This window comes from Heliangelus exortis, chromosome 1 (assembly GCF_036169615.1).
Source record: "Heliangelus exortis chromosome 1, bHelExo1.hap1, whole genome shotgun sequence".
NCBI classification, from domain to species: Eukaryota; Metazoa; Chordata; class Aves; order Apodiformes; family Trochilidae; genus Heliangelus; species Heliangelus exortis.
In genome coordinates, this window is record NC_092422.1 from 150,293,986 (window position 1) to 150,313,055 (window position 19,070).

The following is a 19,070-nucleotide window of genomic DNA, read 5'->3' on the forward strand; positions in this document are numbered from 1 at the left end:
CAGACCTGTTGGTATTTACTTCCTATCTGTTTCAGCAGACTTGGATTGCAAAGTGTGAGGCATTTTTACAGCCTGGTGTCTTCTCTCTCAATCAGCTTCACTCCAGATTAGTTTGCCAACAGAGCTGTCAAGAAGCTTGCAGAGGCCATGGTGAAAGCTCTGCCACTGCATCTGCCCTGTCACTTACACAAGCTGGTCCCAGGGCAGCTGTTCCATCATCAACCTCTCCACCAGGGATGGTCAGAAGCAGCCCATGACAAAGCCCTGATGGGAAATGCAGCCTGTGGTTGAGGGGAAACAGGGGACCAGGTGATGAAGATCAGATGATTGCAGCACTCCCTTTAAATTGCAAGCCCTGGGGTGCTTTCATCAGCCTAAGTCTGTGGGGCAAATTCTTTGGCAAGTGGGAAAACTTCTTGAGCTAGTGTGGTACAGGTCCTAGGGTGAGACAATGTCATTCAGTATTTGGAGGTGAAGTAGGAAGCACATTGAAAGAACTGAAAGGACTACAAGACTCCCTAGGAGCTGTGGCCCTTGCCCAGTGCTTCCACTTCTCTAAGTTCTCCTAGGAGGACTAAACAAATCTTACTGCTGCTTTGTTTCCTTAAAAAGGGACAAAAATTTTGGTTTGTAAGGACAAGGTGTGGAAGTTTTGGTTTTTAAGGACAATGAATGAAGTGTCTGGTGGTGTCCCTAAAGCAGAAGCAGCTACCTGCCTGAGACAGGGTAAGAACTATGAAGCTCTGCTAAAGTGGTAGAAGACCTGCCTTGTGGTGCATCTCTGGTTCACCCCTAAAAGGGTGGATTTCTGCTTTGGCTGGAAATGGATATACACTGGAGCTGCCACCGTGGGGATGCATGGTCAGAAAGCTGGAAAGGAGTCATGCTACAAAGGTAAGAGCCCTACACAGACATCAGTAACTGACTGGAGGTGATGTACTATAAAAATACCAAACACAACAGAGTTCTTCCACTAGAAGGGTGTGGCTAGTAAGTACAATGATGTTTTGTGGGAACTCAAACTCTTTGCTATCTGGGAATTAATCGATCATGCTTTCTAGTACTAGCTATGCCACCTGATTTATTTGCCATTTCCTTCTTGAATGTGTTAGTATGACTTTTTTTGTTTGTTTACTTATCTTCGTGCATGTAGAAAAAAACCTACGATCTTGTTATGTGCAGTTGCTGTAGCAACAAAAATTATTTTATGGTTTCTCTCCTGAAGCAAGTAATTATTTAATGCCTGGATATGCAATAGGCATTTTTATGTCTCCCCCTCATATAAGCTAATTCTATTAATGTTATACATATATACAGTTATGATAGTGTGAAGCAACCAAAGCACTGAGAACTATTTTCCATTATATAATCTGGCATCAGGGAGCTGAGAGAAGGCTTTATGTCCTGGCCAGAGTTAAAGAAACAAAGGAGATTTCAAACTGGACTGGCTGAGCTAGCTTTTTTGCTTTGCATTTCTTGTGTAGAGAGCTGATTGAAAATTTTCCAGAAAACCTTTTTTTCTCCTGGAAAATGCCAATTCATGGAAATCATCAAGTTTCATGGGAATATGATGATATTGTAAAAAATATTTTCATTGCACAAAAAAGCAAATGGTGATGACAAGGTCAAGGAATGTTCCGATACTCCATTTCAAGCTTGTCAGCTTTGACATTTTATCCTGCATAAGATATTAAATAGAGGTAAAAATGAAACATGACTTAAGAAAATAACTTTATAGTCAACTTTTGTAATTGCTCAGTGTTGGAAACGGGGTGTACTGAAAATATCTTTTTGTGTAGCTCCAAAATCTGCTGTTGTTGGTTTCTGCTAGGCAGTTGTTTCCAGGTTGCAGGAACTTGAAATGGGACTGGGCAGGGCTGTGAATGCCCAGTAGTTGCCTGCTTGAGGAACCAAGGCACTGCTGTACTGATGGGTGTAAAAGAAGACTCTGGGTAATTTATGTATTTCTAAGCCTGGATGCAGTTTCTTGGTAATGCTTTTCTTAAAGCTGTGGTGTAGGCTTTGGAAGAAGGTGGTTTAGGTATGGAAAATCTAATCTAAAGCTTTATTTGCTCTTGTCCCTTTCAAACACTAACATATTTGCAACCTACATCTTACCATGTAGGAGTGTGACTTTAATAAATCCTAAACTGTGACCAGTGGGGCTCCATGCCCATTTTGGTTTACAGTGCGTGTGTATTATCCTTCTGATGTGATAACAGTATCATCAGTTTTGGTTTTAATTAGCAGTCTCTGCTCAAGAACATGAGTAAGCAAGTTTATGTGCACTGGGTGCTGTCATTTTCCTTTATTAGTACAACGGTTTTGGTTTTTGGAGCTATTTTAGGGGGGGGTTTGCTTTTTTTTTTTTTTTTTTTTGTGTAGAGCTGGAGTGGGTGGTGTTGCAGGGGTTGAATGTTTAGGGTTTTAAACATGCAATAAATGTTAAAAGATTAATCCTTGAGAACAAAATGAATGTGAAACACTTCTAGAGAACAAAGTGCTCTTTTTTTAATTTAGATACTCATGATCAGCTCCTGGGCTAAAAGTGTTTCTTCTTCCGGAGTTAGTATAACTGAAACAGAGGAAGCCATTCCAACTAAATTTAATGAAATTGGGAAATTGCTCTGGAAAAACAACTTTTATGAAGAAAGTGTAATTTTTGTAACAGGCCCATATATACAGACTGGTTCCCCATGGCAAACCATACCTATATTCAGGCCAGAAATGTCAGATTTGGCAGATGCCTCATCTGGTGGTGGAAGAAGAGTGGCTTAGAGGAGCAAATGCCCTGTGGGGCCATGTATTGAGGCCAGCAGCCAGAACCCTCCCTGAGGGGAAGCACTTGTACACATCCTCCTATATTACGGTAGACAAGACTGATGTGAGTACCTCTTTGAACAGCATGGGGTCAGACCTTTAGAGACTTTGCAATCCCACTTCAAAGGCCTCTCCCACCATGCAAGCCAGGCACTTTCTCTTGTTTATATAACTTTGATCACTAAGCTATTTTATCTATAGCCAAGGCTCCAAATATCCTCCTTTATCAGTTGTGTCTCAATGTCTATATGCTTTGGAGTACAGAATCTGATCTACATCAAGGTGTACCCTCACCACAATGGGAAAACTGATGTGATCTTACATAAGAGTTATACTCAGCTCCAGCCATACAACCTAGCTCTTATTTGCATTTTCTACGTGACCTGTTGTAGGTGACCCTGCTCCAGCAGGGAGGTGGACTAGACGATCTTTTGAGGTCACTTCCAACCCCTAACTTTCTGTGATTTCTGTGATTAACCTGATCTGTGCATACTGTAGTCAAATAACTCCTGGGAGGATCTGGGAGATTGTCCTAAATGAGCCTAATTCATGGCAGAATGCATTTATGAGCACATGTGCCCTCAGCAGAATCTTTTTTTATTTTTTGTATTGCCTTGATTATTATTTTTTTTTTAAATTTAGTTTGGCTCAGCTGATGGGAAAGAGGCCTGATGTTGCCTATAGGTGGGTCCTAAAAGGTCCATCAAGAGCTGAGTGCAGAACCTCCCACTGTTTGCAAGGAGAGCACACCACACTGCCATGATGGGATTTAACAGCAGTAGGAAGATCAAGAAGGGGTTGTCTCTTATCCTGCAATGTTGTCCTTCCCCTTCTGACTACTATCCTTGGCAACACATAAGCCATGTGGGTCTCAGGCTGCTTCCATGGTCAGCACTGTGTGATGAATATGGGAGGGGCAGGAAACAAACTGGAAGAGGGGAAACTTGAACTATCCTTTGCTTGACACTTCAGCCTGGAAAATATCTCAACTTCCATCCAATCCCCAGCCCTGAAAAGACTGGTGTTCAGCAAAGTTGCTGCTCCATGTGTCAGGATTGTTGTCTATAATTTCAGTTGCCCATGATTGCTGTTGAATCCCATGCTGTGTCTGGACTTTTGATGGAGCTCTGGTCCATCCTTGCTGTTTAGATATCAGTCTGCTCTTGGGTGCCAACTCTGGACATCTCCAGAGCACAATGGATAGACTGAGTCCACTTCATTTCCTAATCTGATGATCAGATGTGCATCCATGTTCTATGGATCTGATGCAGACTCAGTATTTTGTGACAATATTTCCCCTTTCAGGCTCCTTACTTTGAGAAATCATCATGTGGCCAAAGCCGAGTGGCAAAACACACTTAAAGAAGCTTCATACTAAGTCCCACAATGCAAGGAACTAGGTTTTTGGCCTAAGCTTCACCAGGCATCAGAGATAGAGCACTAACAAGCCAAGGCAATGTTTTTGTCCCTTTCTCTGGGGCTATCTGGGCTGGGCCATCTGTTCTTGGTGTGCCAGATGGAATGCAGGGAAGCGGCAGCACAGCAATGCAGACTTAGAAAGTGAGAGGTGAAGGTGGATTTCTAACTGAGGCAGAGAAAAGGGAGACCAACAAATGATTAGCAGAAGGCAAAATATGCAGGAGTGGGTAGAAGGTTGAAAAAGGTTGAAAACCTTCTTTGCATTGCTTGTGCCCAGCTTGATGTGACTTTCATTGTGGTGTCAGTGATAACTCCAATAATAGGGAGCTGGTGGTGCCTGGCTGCAGTCAATGGAAAGTAATGAGAGACCTTCCAAGGTAGAAAAAGTTCTGTACTGAATGTTTAGTGTTTGGGTCTGAACTAGTCAGTGGAGTTTTTTGTTGTTTTTTCTAGACTTTTTGCTCGACTCATTTGTGAGTGGCTCTTCTCCAGGAAAAATGTTATGCTGTTTCTATGGGATACACGAGAAATCAGAAAGGTTTTTTCAGGATCTGATAATCCTCCTTCCCTTGCGTGCCAGTGTATCCTGCTATGTGATCTAACATAACTACCTGTTAGATGCTGGTACTATGATTTGATCCATCAGCTACCCAAACCCATGCATGTAAATGTTGTGTGCTGTCTAGAAAATATGAACAATTTTTTTGAGTTGAGCAGCACAAGAATTCCCAAAAGTCACAAAGCAAGTCTCCATAATATGCTTGGTATGTTGTATGTAGGTTCAAAGAGGCTTATGCTAGAGAAGCAAAGAGCTGAAATACCATATAAAATGTAAGCTGGTGTCAGGAAATCCTACTAACGTCACTTTGCCTTCCTTCTGACACAGTCCAAATTCTCACCACTTCAGCTAAGAAACCAACTCTTTCACTGAGCTCAGGCTCTATACTTTTTGGTACCAATTTTAAAAGTCTTGGTGACATCATCTGAAGTGATAAGTGTAATTTCTTAGTGCTGAGCTCTAGTTAAAGAAAACTGCTTCATTATCTTGAACCACCCCTGCAAATCTTGATGCTGAACTTGTAAGAAAAATTGCATAAGGGATTGAAGCCCCTCCAAACAAGGAATGTCATCACAGTGGCTTACAAACCAGGATGCAAAACTTCACTTTGGCAGTTCCACATCATGTAGACAACTCATTTGATACTGCACAGACAATAATGTTAGCTCGTGTTTTGTTTCTGTACTCCTGATACGGGAAATTGAAGATATACTGCTTGAGCTCTTGGAGCTATAATTTGAGCAAGTGCAAGTATCTGAAAAGGAATTAAAATAAAGCATAAAAGACTAGGTTTAATATCAGGACAGTCATACAGGTAAGTATTCTAGCCTTATGCTCTATCTAATCCTTATGCTCCAAGTTAACACTGTCTCTTCTTATTCCAGAACAATTTTCTTGTCTTACTTTCTTGTTGGTAATGGCAACACAGTTCTTTTCAGGACATGCTCATCTCAGAGCTGCTGGCCATCACAGTTTGCTGAAGAAGAATTAGGTTTAATGTACTTCTAAGGTTGTGTTTGCTCATCTTTGTCCATTAGGAGAATAAATTCTGTGCATCTACCCTGGCATACCTATAGCTGCAAAGCCACCATAAGCAGGCAGTAATACTGGGGAAGGTCCTTTGGCTGGCATAACAGGTTAACTTATGGCATCTGTCTTAAGCTGTCCTGACTAAATAACAACGTAGAGCAGGGTGTACTTGTTACTAGCAAATTTTCACACTTAGAGTAACAATAGGGATGATTTTTGCCAGACTCCGTACTTTGTAGTGACTTCTGACTAGTTCTCAGTCTTTAATCTTGGTCATTGAAAGGAGGTGTTCTTAATTATCAGTGCACCCTGACATTCACAGGAAGGCTTAAAGTCTCAACCCACTTGGCTGCCACAGGAAAAGGGCATCAGGTATACATCTATGGGGTAATTAGTAGCACTGTGGTATTGCATTAAAATGTTCTCTCAACCAGATCATTCTCTGGGACAGAAGCTTCTACAGAGAGAACTATTTCAGATAAGTGCAAAAGTGCCAGTGGGTAAAACGAGGGGAGAGGGAAAACATTTTCTTTAAACCAGCTTGCCGAGTGTCTTGCATTCCATTATAAAACATTTTCTAACGTCCAGTCTTTGAAAGTTAGTGGTGACTCTGCCCCTTGTCACATAAAGAGCAGAACTTTCTACTTCTATCAGGGACAAGTTGCTTTGCACTTTTCAGAAGGGTCCTGGCATATTCCTGGTTTCAGTACCAAAACATGTCAACTCCCTGCTCCAAGGCAGTACCAGTTGGCATTAGTACCAATACTGGCATTTTATCTTGCTAAACCCCAGTGCAAATTTAGCAGTGACTAAACCTTGCATTATAGTAGACTATAATAGTAAACAGACTGTTTGCACAGGGATCCATGGATGCTGATCAAACTTGCTTAAATTTGGAACACAGATACACCGTATCTAGCTGAGGCTACAGAAATATTCTTGGTGGGAATTATTTACCGAGGACACCAGTGACAGCATTTTCCCTTCTAGAAACAGTTGTCTTTGAAAGCACCAAGGTTCCATCCTCTGAAATCCACAGATTTCCTATCATCCTAAGTCCCAGTAAGTTTTGCTTATGGTGTTTCACTGGATTGTTCTTTGGATGTGCTGCATGAAGGTACTTCAGGCCAGCATGTCCTAGTCATGCTTGGGCTTCTGTGCATAGTGAGTGTTTTTTGGGTTAAAAAAAAAAAAAAAAAAAAAAAAGCCTTGACAGTGACATAGGAGGAAATACAGCAGCACTGGAGTATGTTTTGTAGGACATAGTGTAGGCATCTGAATAGTGGTTTCTGGTTGGCCCTAGCAGGAGCACACAGAGTTGAAGAACTGATGAGAATGTGTCCTGTTGGGTGCTCGTGAGATCTGGTGAATAGACATGAAACTTTGAGGATACTGCCAGAGGTGTTTGGACAAGATGGTGAAGGTACAGGTAAAGAAACCTATTCCATATTTCTATACATCCCATATTCACCTCTCCAAACATTTCTCTGATACTGCAGTAGCCTCCTGAATGTTTCTCAGTTTGTGCTGTCTAAACTGCTGGTGTGATAACTGGAAGTGGTCAACAAAACAACTGGATGAAAAACAGAGGAAAAAACTTAAAATGGAAACAAAGGTGCCTGGTGCACATGGCAAATAGAATGTGGAAGAGGTAATCTGGAAGCTGAAGTGGTAGATAGCAGCAAAAGAAATGTCATCTACTGTTTCTCACAGTAAACAAATTTCCTCAGCAACTCTAAACACATTCTGTTCTATCTGGTATATGCTAATGTTTTATTTCTTCCAAACCATTTTTTAACCCAAGCTGACATGCTTACATGTGGAGCCTCCCACTGCAGTGATACTCAATTATTTAAAAGTCTGAAAGCAGTTATCTTCCCCAGACTTTGCTGCAATAAAGAAATAATCTAATAATCATGTTAGAGGTGAAGTGACTGACTTTAGGTCCTACAGGAAATCTGTGACAGATAGGCAACTTGAGTTCAGGTCACTAGCTTTTGGAATAAGACATCTACTCATTACTGATAACTCCATGATGAGACATGGGGAACCCAAACAAATAGGGTCAGGCAAATTTGGATAGGCAGACCATGATACCATTCTCCTTGCACAAGCTGCTGTGTGCATAATCTTTCCCAAACAAAGAAGGAAGTTTGCCTCTCAGTAAGGATACCTTGAATCTTCCACAGGGTAAGAAGATGCAAACATACAGCCATTGCTTAACAGCAGTTAATAAGCTATGGTGTGAAAGTAATGTCTGTCCCACATCTAGTTATTTGTGTAATTCTCACTGAGCATTGTGTTCCACTTGAAAAAGCAAAGTTCCTTGCAGATACAAATTGGTAGAACCAAACCATTCAATTTACCAGATATCTAAGCCTTGATTTGGCCAACTGTGATGGCAAACCTGTCTCCAAAATCAGTGGCCCTTAACATTAGTACAAGCAAATGGCTTTCTGCTGACATGTAAGATATATTCTTTAGAGGCACATAAACTGTACAAATGGTTTGAAAGAAGGTGACAAAGAAAACTCACAGAAAGTGCATTCAGGGAAAGCTCTAATTTTAAGGACAAATGTTCCCCTGAGTCATAACTACATTTAATTTCCATATGTTAGAGAAGGAGGAGAATGAGGAAGAGGTTGTGGTGTAAATGAAATGGGAGGTATCTCTAGTAAAACCTCAGATGAGCAGTTGCTCCTTCAGGCATCTGCTTGTCGAAATATGCCAAATGAAAACATGGCATCCATATGGTGCACTGCAAACAAAGCACTTGTCAGTATACATACATTGGCTGATTTTTGCACATCTTTCTTGTTTGCCTTATAGCAAACAGTAGAGAGAGTCCTCCAGTCTCTGCTGGGGCTTGATGATTCTTAGAATTTCAAAAGACAAATCAGGAAATATAAAGGTACCACATTCTTCAGGTGTTTAGAGATGTTGAGATGGCAAACAATCAAGTGACTTGCCAAGACTACACAAGGAGCAAACTATTATTGATAGTCCTCAGGCTTCTAATTTCTAGGCAGCAGCTCACATTTGTAGATAAAGGATTCTTGCATTAAAAGTAGGATTGCTCTGCATAAAGCATCATAAAACTTGGAAACTGCATCTGTGTACCCACTGGATGTCCAGATAACCTCCTGGGTACCTGTGCTCTTTATGATGCCAAGTGACATAGGAAAAGAACTTTGTATTACAAAGAACTATGTATTAATTGAGTATTACAACTCAACCCCTCAAAATAAACCACTCTGTGTTTGGGCATAAGTAGGCAGCACACCTTGCTCTAGTGATTTAACATGCTCTTAATTGGCAGACTTGGATAAAAAGGCTGCATGTTCAGGTTGGCAGAGCTATTCTGAAAAACACTCTGGTCCTACAGGGGTTTTGACAAGCATGTTTTGAAGTATAGCAATACAGCTGAAGTGTTTTTTTACAGTGAGAAACATTTAATTGTTCCTCTTAACTACAGTCAGGTTAGATGTTTGATGTTTTAGAAATTTTTCCTAAGACACAACTTATCTGTTTAGCCTCAAGAAAAAATATCCCATACTGATCTAACTGTGGTGACAGGGGTCCTCTGCTAGGAAAACAGACTTTTAGTACCATTATTCATTTTTTTTTTAATACTTGTGCTGGGACTTCAAGTGCCACTTACAATGGTTGTTTTTCTCTGATGTAGACCTTTGAAACAGATGAATTCCAGAGATCTTTTTGATTTGTGGAAGCTAAATGAATAAAAAAAATCATCTATATGGCTGACAGGCAGGTGCAGTCTTGTTTAGTCACAAAACCACTGCCATCTCTTATGAATTTACAGGAATTTGTTTTGACATTTTCTACCTTTACTGCACTTCTGATTGATGGCAGCAGACACTCAGAACCTCAGCTTTATTTGAAAGCCCATGGAGATGATGGAGATTAAGTAATGATGCAGAAAAGTTGGAATATGTTAAGCAGGTGTGTCCTGAAACCTCACACTAGGAAGCAAATTAAAAGAATCTTAACAGAAGTTAGTTGAAAATGTGAATTTAAAAAAATGAAAGCTCCTTTCTTTAAGGGGGGGGGAGTGTGTTCAGGAACATGGTTACTCCTAATCTGATGGTATTTGGTAATTTGAAGCTAATAAAGGTAGTGTGTATTATAGGAAAAACACCAGCAAGTAAAGTTCCTTCAGTAACTGCATCATCTGTTCCCTGTAGCACAGGAGCATACAAAATGCCCTCCTGGGACTGACTAGAAGGCCATCTTAGCTGAGTGTCTCCTACTGTGGCAATAGAGGATGTTGTCTAGGGAGAGTACCCAAGCCTGGCTGCTTTTTGTGGTCCATTCGCCTCCTTGAGAGCTGTTTTATCAAGGATGTTACGGGGCACATCCCTGCCTTCTGCTTTCAAAATATATTATCCAGTAATTTTATGTGAGTCCTTTTTGAACGTGCTGATGCTGCTTGTTTTTTAAAACTCTGGCAGCTAGTGTCAGGATTTCACTGCCCCTTCTGTAAAGAAACATTGGCTTCTATCTATTTTAAGATAGTTTTACAATAGTTTCATCAACTAGTCTTAAATGGACTGTATCCATTCTGCCCACTATTTTAATGATGTTTAAGCCTGGATAATATCCTCCCTTGCTTTCTGATTCTGGAGTCCCATTTCTTCCACTGTAAAGCTGCCATCCCCTTAGCTTCTCATTGTCTATGAAACATCTTGACTGCAAAGCTTAATTTAGTCACAAATGAGCATCTTTTTAGCTCTGGCCAGACTCCTGAGATCTACCTATTCAGAAGAATTTTTTTTTTTCTTTTTTTTTTCTTTTTTTTTTTTTTCCAGATTTTGCAGATCTATGTATCACACGAATGCAGGAACTCCCCTCCACCTTCTTACTCTCTCCCCAGGAAATTTTCTCTTTATAGTCCACACTTTGCATTTGCAAAGCTTCTTCTACTTAAGGACTTTAAGCATTTCTCTGAGCCTTCGCCTTGTATCTCAGCACAGCATTTCTCTGAGCCTTCGCCTTGTATCTCAGCACAGAATAGTGAACAAGGAATCCCAAAAGAAGCTTTCTCAAGGTTCTATAATAAATAACAACAGATATTAGAAAACTAGGACCAAAGTCTATTGCTGTCAACCACAGCTTACTGTGGTTCATTTCAGGACACAGTTTCTGGATAAAATTTTAATGTGACGTTACTTCAGAACTTTACACCGTTCCGACTTCAAGTTCAAATATTTAAATGTATGTATTTTTAATTATTAACTCTTGGTGTAGAAACACTTGGATTTTACAAGGGAAAGGAATTATATGCATGTGAACTTGAGATCCTTGTATTTGTATTCATATGAAAACTCTTCTCTTTAGCAGTTAAAATTCACTGAGAGTACCTTTGAACCTTCATGCACTTGTATGAATGTCACTGCATGTCAGATTATGATAATCTGGGAGGTAAAAAAAGGCAGGGAGATGCTCTTTTCCTCCAGCATAGAAAGGAAATTACTAAATGCTCTGCCTCAAACTAGGAAAGAAACTGACTCTTTTCCTTTCTGAATAGATTTTTAAGAACATTGCTCAAAAAGGTTCAAACTGTTCTCAAAATAATCTGGATCTTTTTCTTATACAAAAATATAGAAATATACAGAAAATTCCATAAAGAAACAGAGAAATAATGTGACTTTCTGAATCTGCAGATAGATTTGCTAACGATCAGACTTCTGTCACTTATTATAGATGCAAAACTAATATGCCTCAGGTTAATACAAATACTGGTTTGTTGCCCCTGCAAGCCACAGTGGAAAACACTGAATCAATACAGCTTTCAGAAAGCTTTGAGGAAAGTCAGCCTTTGAAAGCTGGCACAAAGTTGTCCAGTATATAAGAATATGTCCCCTGGAAAGGCAGCAGAGCTGTAAGACTGTACTTGAGCAAGGAACATCTTGGAGAGATGGAAACAAAATAGGCGGTAAGGGGAAAATCCATAAAAAACCTCTTTTGGAACCATGTGTAGAAAGCCTAGGCAAGAGACAGGGAACTTCAGACCCTCAATCTCCTGTTCACAGGGACAAATGCTAGAGGGGAATATTGTTTCAACTGGCAGATACAGTGGGCAACAGTCAGAATGATTTAACACTCGCACGGACCAGTGATGCTGCCCTATAAATAGATCCTAGCTAAGTTTTCAGTTCCACATACTTAAGGGCTTAAGCAAATAAAGGTACAGCTTAATTAAGATATCATGGCATATGGACTCAAGAACTACATAGCAGTCCATGCCCTTTTTTTCATTTTCCCTGAGTAATGCACAAACAAAAGTTCAAATTTGGATGAAGTCCCAGAAGTTTAGGGTTTTGTCCAAAAATTATTTGATTTTCAAGAGGCTGCACAATTGGCCTTATTTTCACTGGGAATACAGGTTTTCCTTACAGCAATTTCAAGAAAGGTGAAAAATACCATTCAAACATCTTCCTTTGGTATTGCAGCACACCAAACCAGAAAGTAAAGCGTGGGGTAACTGGATGAAGGGGAAAAATTTACTTTCAAATGAAGTTGGGTCAAACTTCATGTGGCTGAGTGTGAAACTGAGGTTACCCTTTTAAACAAATTATTTTCCCCACAACTTGTTTCAGCAGCAGATGAACCCCAGAAACAACATTTCATTTCTTCCATTTGAGTGAAAACATACAGCAGAAGGGACAATCTATTGAGGTGTGTTTTAGGGCTCTGACTTCAATAGTGAACATAATTTTGCTTCAATATTCAAGTTGTTCACTGCATGCAATTAATGCTCGTCTGTGATGTATCCTCACACAGTGCACATTTTTTATATAAATTTCCTAGTTAAGACTGCACTAATGGTCTGAAATAGTGCCTGTCAGTGGTGAATGTGTTGAGCTTTCAGGATGGGATACTTTTCACCCCTAGTCTAAACAAGGCACCAGCAGATCCATCAGATGAGATTTATTTAAAAGATTCATCACATTGCTGCTATTCCTGCAGTAAAACAGGCTATAAAATTCCACCAGAGCTAAATAGCAGTGTGCTGCTGAGCTGATGTAAATGCCAATGCACAGAGTACCCTCTACTCATCTCTTGATGAGCCTAAACTGGAATCTCAGGCTAAACAAAAGTTTCCTTGAAAGTGCTAAATCTTCCAGAAGGCATTTGGAATATCTATAGTGTGCTTTAGTATGGTTGGTTGGTTTTTTGGTGGGTTTTTTTTTGTCTGGCATCTTATGGGCATCTGGCTAAGACAGACCTAAAATTAAGATGTACACCTAGAATTATTTTCCTGCACTGACAATGGTGTCTGGGCCTGCTGCTGCCTGCTATGTACTTGAAGCATTAAAACTGCCTCCCAGGCTGCTCGCTGGCCTCCCTTGAACACTGCATTCCAGTCCTGCACTGAAAAAAAATAAATCACTTGAAGGCCATGAGAGACTGTTCTCTCAGTTGAAATAGGTGGAAAAATAACATGGCCTATACCTAGGACAGTAAACAAAATAGAAAAATAAATGATACCTTGATGTGCTCTTAGTGGTCTAAGTTTGAGGTCTCATGAAGGCATGCTTTCCTCTTCTAGCAGCTCTTCAGTCTCTTAGATACATAAATAGTCTGTATAACCCTTGTGTTTGAAATCTGGAACTTTTTTGAGGATTGCAGGCTCTGTCTGGGCTATTCAAAAGAAGGTGAATACTATGCCACAAACCCCATCTGTCAAAAGTTACTTTGAGGGACAGATACTTTGTGTGTGCATCTGTGTCTATCTCTACGTGTTTATTTATATTTATTGTATTTAACTAAAATTTTTCTCCTTAACCAATGAAGTAAATGTCAGCCCTGTGCTTTGGATTATTTTTGTGCTGGTGAGAGGTGCTGGGTGGCCTCAGGGTTCTTGAGACAGGAGACATCTGATTATCCTTAATGTCACTACCACACAGGCAATAGCAGGAGGGGGACCCTCCCTTTGCCAACATGTTACAACTCTGCAAAATATGAAAGCATCTTTAGATAGGTAAGACTGATTAAGTCTTTATTTCTGGTTGTATTGGATGTAAAAAAGATGGGGTGTAAAAAAGTTCCATCAAAGCCCACGTGTGGAAGAGAAGCTCCCACTGATGGGCAGAGACTTGGGTGCCAGGTGAACTAAAGCAACAGAAATTTGCCACTAATCTCTGAGGCTGGGAACTACATTTTTAGCTTCCACAACTGCTTCCTGACACAAGGCTACTTTTGATAAATTAATGGAAAGTCAATCTTAATGCCAGCAAAAAAGGAAAACGCAGTAATACCAGGGTGTCCATGTTTTCTTTTCCTTACACAGCTCCTTGAAAAGAAAGATAGTACTGTATCCAGAGCTGAAATGTTTTCCATGAGGCCAAACTTGCAAGGAAAATTTAACACTCAGTTCTAACACATGAAACGCAGCTCAGGACTTCCAGAGGTGTTGGCTTGCTACCCAAAATAAGTACACTTTCACAGGCATAGCAAAAGCATACCCTTGCTGACATACTAACCCTCCTCAGTTATATTTAGAGTTCCTACTCTGAGAAACAATGATAGTAGAATACATATGTAAAGTGGCTGCAAGAATATTTTTTTAATGTAGACATTTTTTAACCTAACCTTGTTCTTAGAAATGGCTGTATCACTTCTGCAGATCTCTTCCAGAAGAAAAGAATAAGCACCCTGAAGCAGACACTCAGCATGGAAATATCCAGCCTGAATAGCTAAATAGTTAAGCAATGTGCTAAGAAAACTTAGATGGGATCAGGTACTAACCTTCTGTTTAAGGCTACCCTAAATAGTGTAGGCTTCAGCTCCACCTGTCAGACTGAAAACTGAGGCTTAGCCTGACATTCATCCTCAGAGAAAAATGCAGGAGCCATGCTGACTTCTTTCACTACTCAGCATTTTGAGGCAGAACAGTTCCTCTTACTGAACCTGTGAGCCCGATGCTTTGTGTACCAGTAACTAGCATTGTCTCCTCATTTTAATTGCCAAAGTTCTCCACAAACCACTTTTTTTTTTTTTTTCCCCCTTGGTTTTGTGAAGTCTGAGACAGACTTGTCTAGATGTATCATATCCCCACTGAACAGAAAAAAAAAGCCTGCAAGTGTGATAACATCCTTGCTGTCCTGTGATAAGAAGCACACTGTAAGGTTCCTGTCTCTAGGGAAAGAAGCCAGTATGTTGTGATAAATCTGCATTTGTGTGACTGAAAAATCTAACATGCTGATAGTGGCAGCTTAAACCCTACAAACGGCAGGAAGAGAGTCCAAGAAGTCAGGGTCTGGATTGGACTGGTGAGGTTTGGGTTGGACTCCTGGCACAGCTACAGGCTTGGTGTCTGTGACTTCTCATCTTTTCCCAGTGTCTGACCCCAGTATGTTAAATATGTGCCACTGCAAGGGTCTCTTATTGCTGTGCTATGTGCAGTCTGTTTCAAGGTAGAGGAGGAAAAGCCCAAACTGCAACTTTACCAGCTGATAAGCTTTTAGAATTTGTAGGAAGAGTTCTGCAGTCTAAATGTGAAATAACACAGCATCTATGATCAAGGACACACTTCTGAAGTCTATGCTTTTGCCCCTACAATGCTTGTTTCTAAATTATGTTTTTCCCTTCAATTCATTATACTAATTACTGAGAGTCTGCTAGCACTGGGTGTGGGGATACCTCAGGCTCCCCTTTGCCTCGTTGTGAAGTGTCATGGAGGGAGAGCAGGCATGGGCTGCTCTCACACTATTCTCCACAAAGATGCTTTTTCATTGACTTACACAGACTTTGAATTGATCTCCAGAGGTCTGTCAATACTTCTTGATCGTGGAAATATTGCTATGGAAACTAAGTAAAAATGGCAATTCACAGGAGATTCAAAGCAGTGTCTTTCCTCGGGTGGGGGGAGAAAAGTCTTGCTGTAAATCACTGAAGATTCTTCTGGATAAATTCTGTTCAAGTGCCTACAGTGGCCAAGACTGAGGAAACCTGTTCTTCATCAACTTTCAACTTAGTGCTGTGAAGTTATACATAACAGAAAATCGCAGGTTTTGTTTGTTTGTTTTTTCCTTAAACACCATAAATATATTTCATAACTGTAATAGGAAATTTCTTTGCTTTATAAAATGAAGATACAACTCCATGTAGTTAGATAGCATGTAGAAATAATCAGAGATACAGAATGCAGGCTCCATAAGAAAAAGGAAAGTTCAAGTGGCCCAGAGGAGAGGATCATGACCATACAAGTGATTTAGCTCAATGGGGGTAAAAGGCAAGTAAGTGCCAGGGAAAAATTCTTAATTTAATGCAGTCACGGTCAACAAGCTCATATTTTTCAAGTCACAAAGGGTCACTACAGTCTACTCTGACCCCCTTGCAATGAAGGAAATAAAAGGGGAAATTATTTAGTGGAAAATAGAATCCTAGGGGTTTGGTGTTGCCTAAAACTGGATGATTTCTGCACTGCAGAAACTACTGCCAGAGAAGCCTGCACTGATATCCTAAGAGCAGAGACAGTTGATACATATATCTCAAATTACTGCTATTTGAAGCTTCTCCAGGATCATTTAATATTGAAATGCAATACTGCATGTACTGCCTGTGTGATGGTATTTATGCAATGCTGTTTTCTCTCAAATGCATGAGTTGAGGGAGCTGCTATGACAGCTTCTGGAGATACAGATGGTATAAGTCCTCCAAAAGTAAGGCAGTAAAGAACACTTGTTTTGCTTCATCTATGCACTATAAAGTGTGGGAATGGTATGGGCTTTTAGAGGTAGTGGCTATGATGTTGTGCTGAGTTAACAAATTTCTTGATTGTGTCCCCGTAAGTGCTTGAGTCTTATGAGGAGGAGTTGAGACAGTATTGTTGCCTTCACTGCACACTCCTGTCCTGGGATAAAAGGTGACCCAACCACCTAAGGCTTTTTCAGTGCTGGCTACCCCCATGTGCAGGGTAAAGGGATAAACTGAAAGCAAAACAGTCATTAGGCATCATCCAAGAGACAGCTCTCATTCCCATAGTCTGTCCTAGCAGCATCATGCATCCTTGCACTTTTCTTTTGGCATGGTGGCATGGGTTTGTGGAGGTTTTTTTTGAGTGTGGTGTTTTGGTTCTGGGTTGGTTTTTTTTGTTGGTTTTTTTTTGGTTTGGGGGGGGAGGATTGGAGGGGGTTGTTTGGTTTTTTTGGTGGATTTTTTTTTTTTTTTTTTGGTTGGCTGTTTTTTTGTTTTGGTTGGGGGTTTCTTTGTGGGTTTTTTGTTTTGTTTTGTGGTTTTGTTTGTTTGTTTTAGAATACCTGAATGCCAATAGCTAAGGCACTTTGCTTACAGGAATCAAACTTGAATCTCCTAGGTCATGTACTACCACTTTCACTGGGCACTGGTCTTTGTCCTCAGAAAGCCTGCAGTCCAAGAGAGAACTAGACAGTATCATCCATTGTGCTCGAAGTTTCAAGCAGATATGTTTTTCTAGAGGTCAATTGTCAGAGTATTCATCTTGTTCTCCAAATAAAAAAGTGACATCATTAAGACCATCCCTAAGACTCTTCAGAAACTGTAGAGGTGCAACTAGATCTTCTCTTACTAGAAAGACCCATGCACAGAACTGCTCTCACTGGGTTAGTACTCTGGGAGGCACACCAAGCATCCTATGTTTGTGACTGCCCTGGAAGCTTTTTATTTTTTCCTGAGCAGAACAATTTTGGGGTCTGTGAGCATTTCTGCAATCAGCAGGTTCAAAGTGTTCTGAAATGTCATATGAAATATGCCTTTAGAATGTCGCCTGAGTGTAGAGATCCAGCTTCTGAAGTGTCACGAAGTGAGTGGAAGTCTGCAATTGCACAGTGATTTAGTACTTCCAGATGATGATGTCAGTCTGCCCACACTTTAAACTGAAGACTTTTATCCATCTGCTTTCTTGTCATCCACAGAACACAAAATAATTTTAGCTTTCATCACGAGCATTGGTACTAAGGGAATGAACAAAAAAAATGACAGCGCACAGCCAAGCTTCAAGGTGCTTTAAGATCGAACAGGTTTCCCTAAGCCCAGTTCCAGCTCATGCTGTTGAGCACTGTATTTCCTTGGCTCTTTGAACATCTTGACTGTCAGCTCTTCTACCTCCTGTACAGAAAGCAGAGGCAGGATCTGAGGTAACAATGTACTGTTTTCACTAGGCTGGGAAGTGCACTCTTTTCTGTGGGGTCTCTTGTTTTTATTTGCAACCAGGCCCTGTCCATGATGCAGCATGGGGAGCAAAAAGTAATAACCTGTAGCACCAGAATGTGCAACATGGTTTCCAGAACTTCATGGTATTATATTTTTCACAGCTCAATCAGTGAACCTTTGGCAACTGAAGAAATATTATGAAATACAAAACTATTTTAGATGAAAAAAGTCTTTTAGGCCTAATATGAAGTGAGATGTACGATATTGCGTGTGAATTTAGTCGTAATGATACTGAAGCTTTGTTCAGCTGGGTCTGTAGACCTTCTGTTGGCAAATCATGATACTTTTCACACTTGGAAGATGCTAAAACTTAAAATTCCTCTGGGGTCATTCTGCATTTTCCGTGGTCTGACTTTTGCCTCATTTTCAAAAGGATGCTAGGAAAAAGGAAGCTAGCTCCTTCCAGAGCTAGGAAATCAAAACAGGCAAAGGTCCTTTCCTAGCTCAGAATCCATTGTGTCTGCAGTTTATAGCAAGAAAAGAGTAGCATGATCTCTTCAAGTCTGCAGGGTTAGATATACATACAACTTGTCTTACATTACAGGCTCCCAAACTCCACCCAACATATGCTGAGAACTACCTGAATTTCTGATCTCCACCACAGTGATGCCAAGTTAAAGCTTAGGTGTCTTTTTCATGCTAGAACTTAAATATAAAATTAATGAAGAAAACAGTCATACTGTGTATGTCTAAAATATAGTCTGTTTTCCTGAAAGAGGGTTGGTTGTTTCAGATGCCAGGTTAGAAACTGCAAAGAAATAAGCCCCAGAAATTACTGAAGTGATACTGAGGATGGATGATGGAGGTGGTGAGAAATAGACCAGTTTAATTACACAGAATGTTAACAAAACAGTATGAGATATACTTATTTGAGATTACCATGGGGCACTAAAGATTAATTAAAGGCAAGATCTTGATTTCTTGCCTCAGCCAGTAATTGCTTATTTCTGTAAGATGTACCAGTCACACAAGGAAAAGGGCGGTCAGCTGGTGTTTCCAGACAAGGTCTGTCTGTCCCTTTAAATGT

The 19,070-nt window shown here is 40.3% G+C and overlaps 1 protein-coding gene across 3 annotated transcripts in view; it reads right to left on the reverse strand.

The window, feature by feature from the left end:
- RERG (RAS like estrogen regulated growth inhibitor) overlaps positions 1-19,070 on the reverse strand; it is a 103,849-nt gene that overhangs the window by 73,198 nt on the left and 11,581 nt on the right. The gene's annotated exons all lie outside the window — the stretch shown is intronic.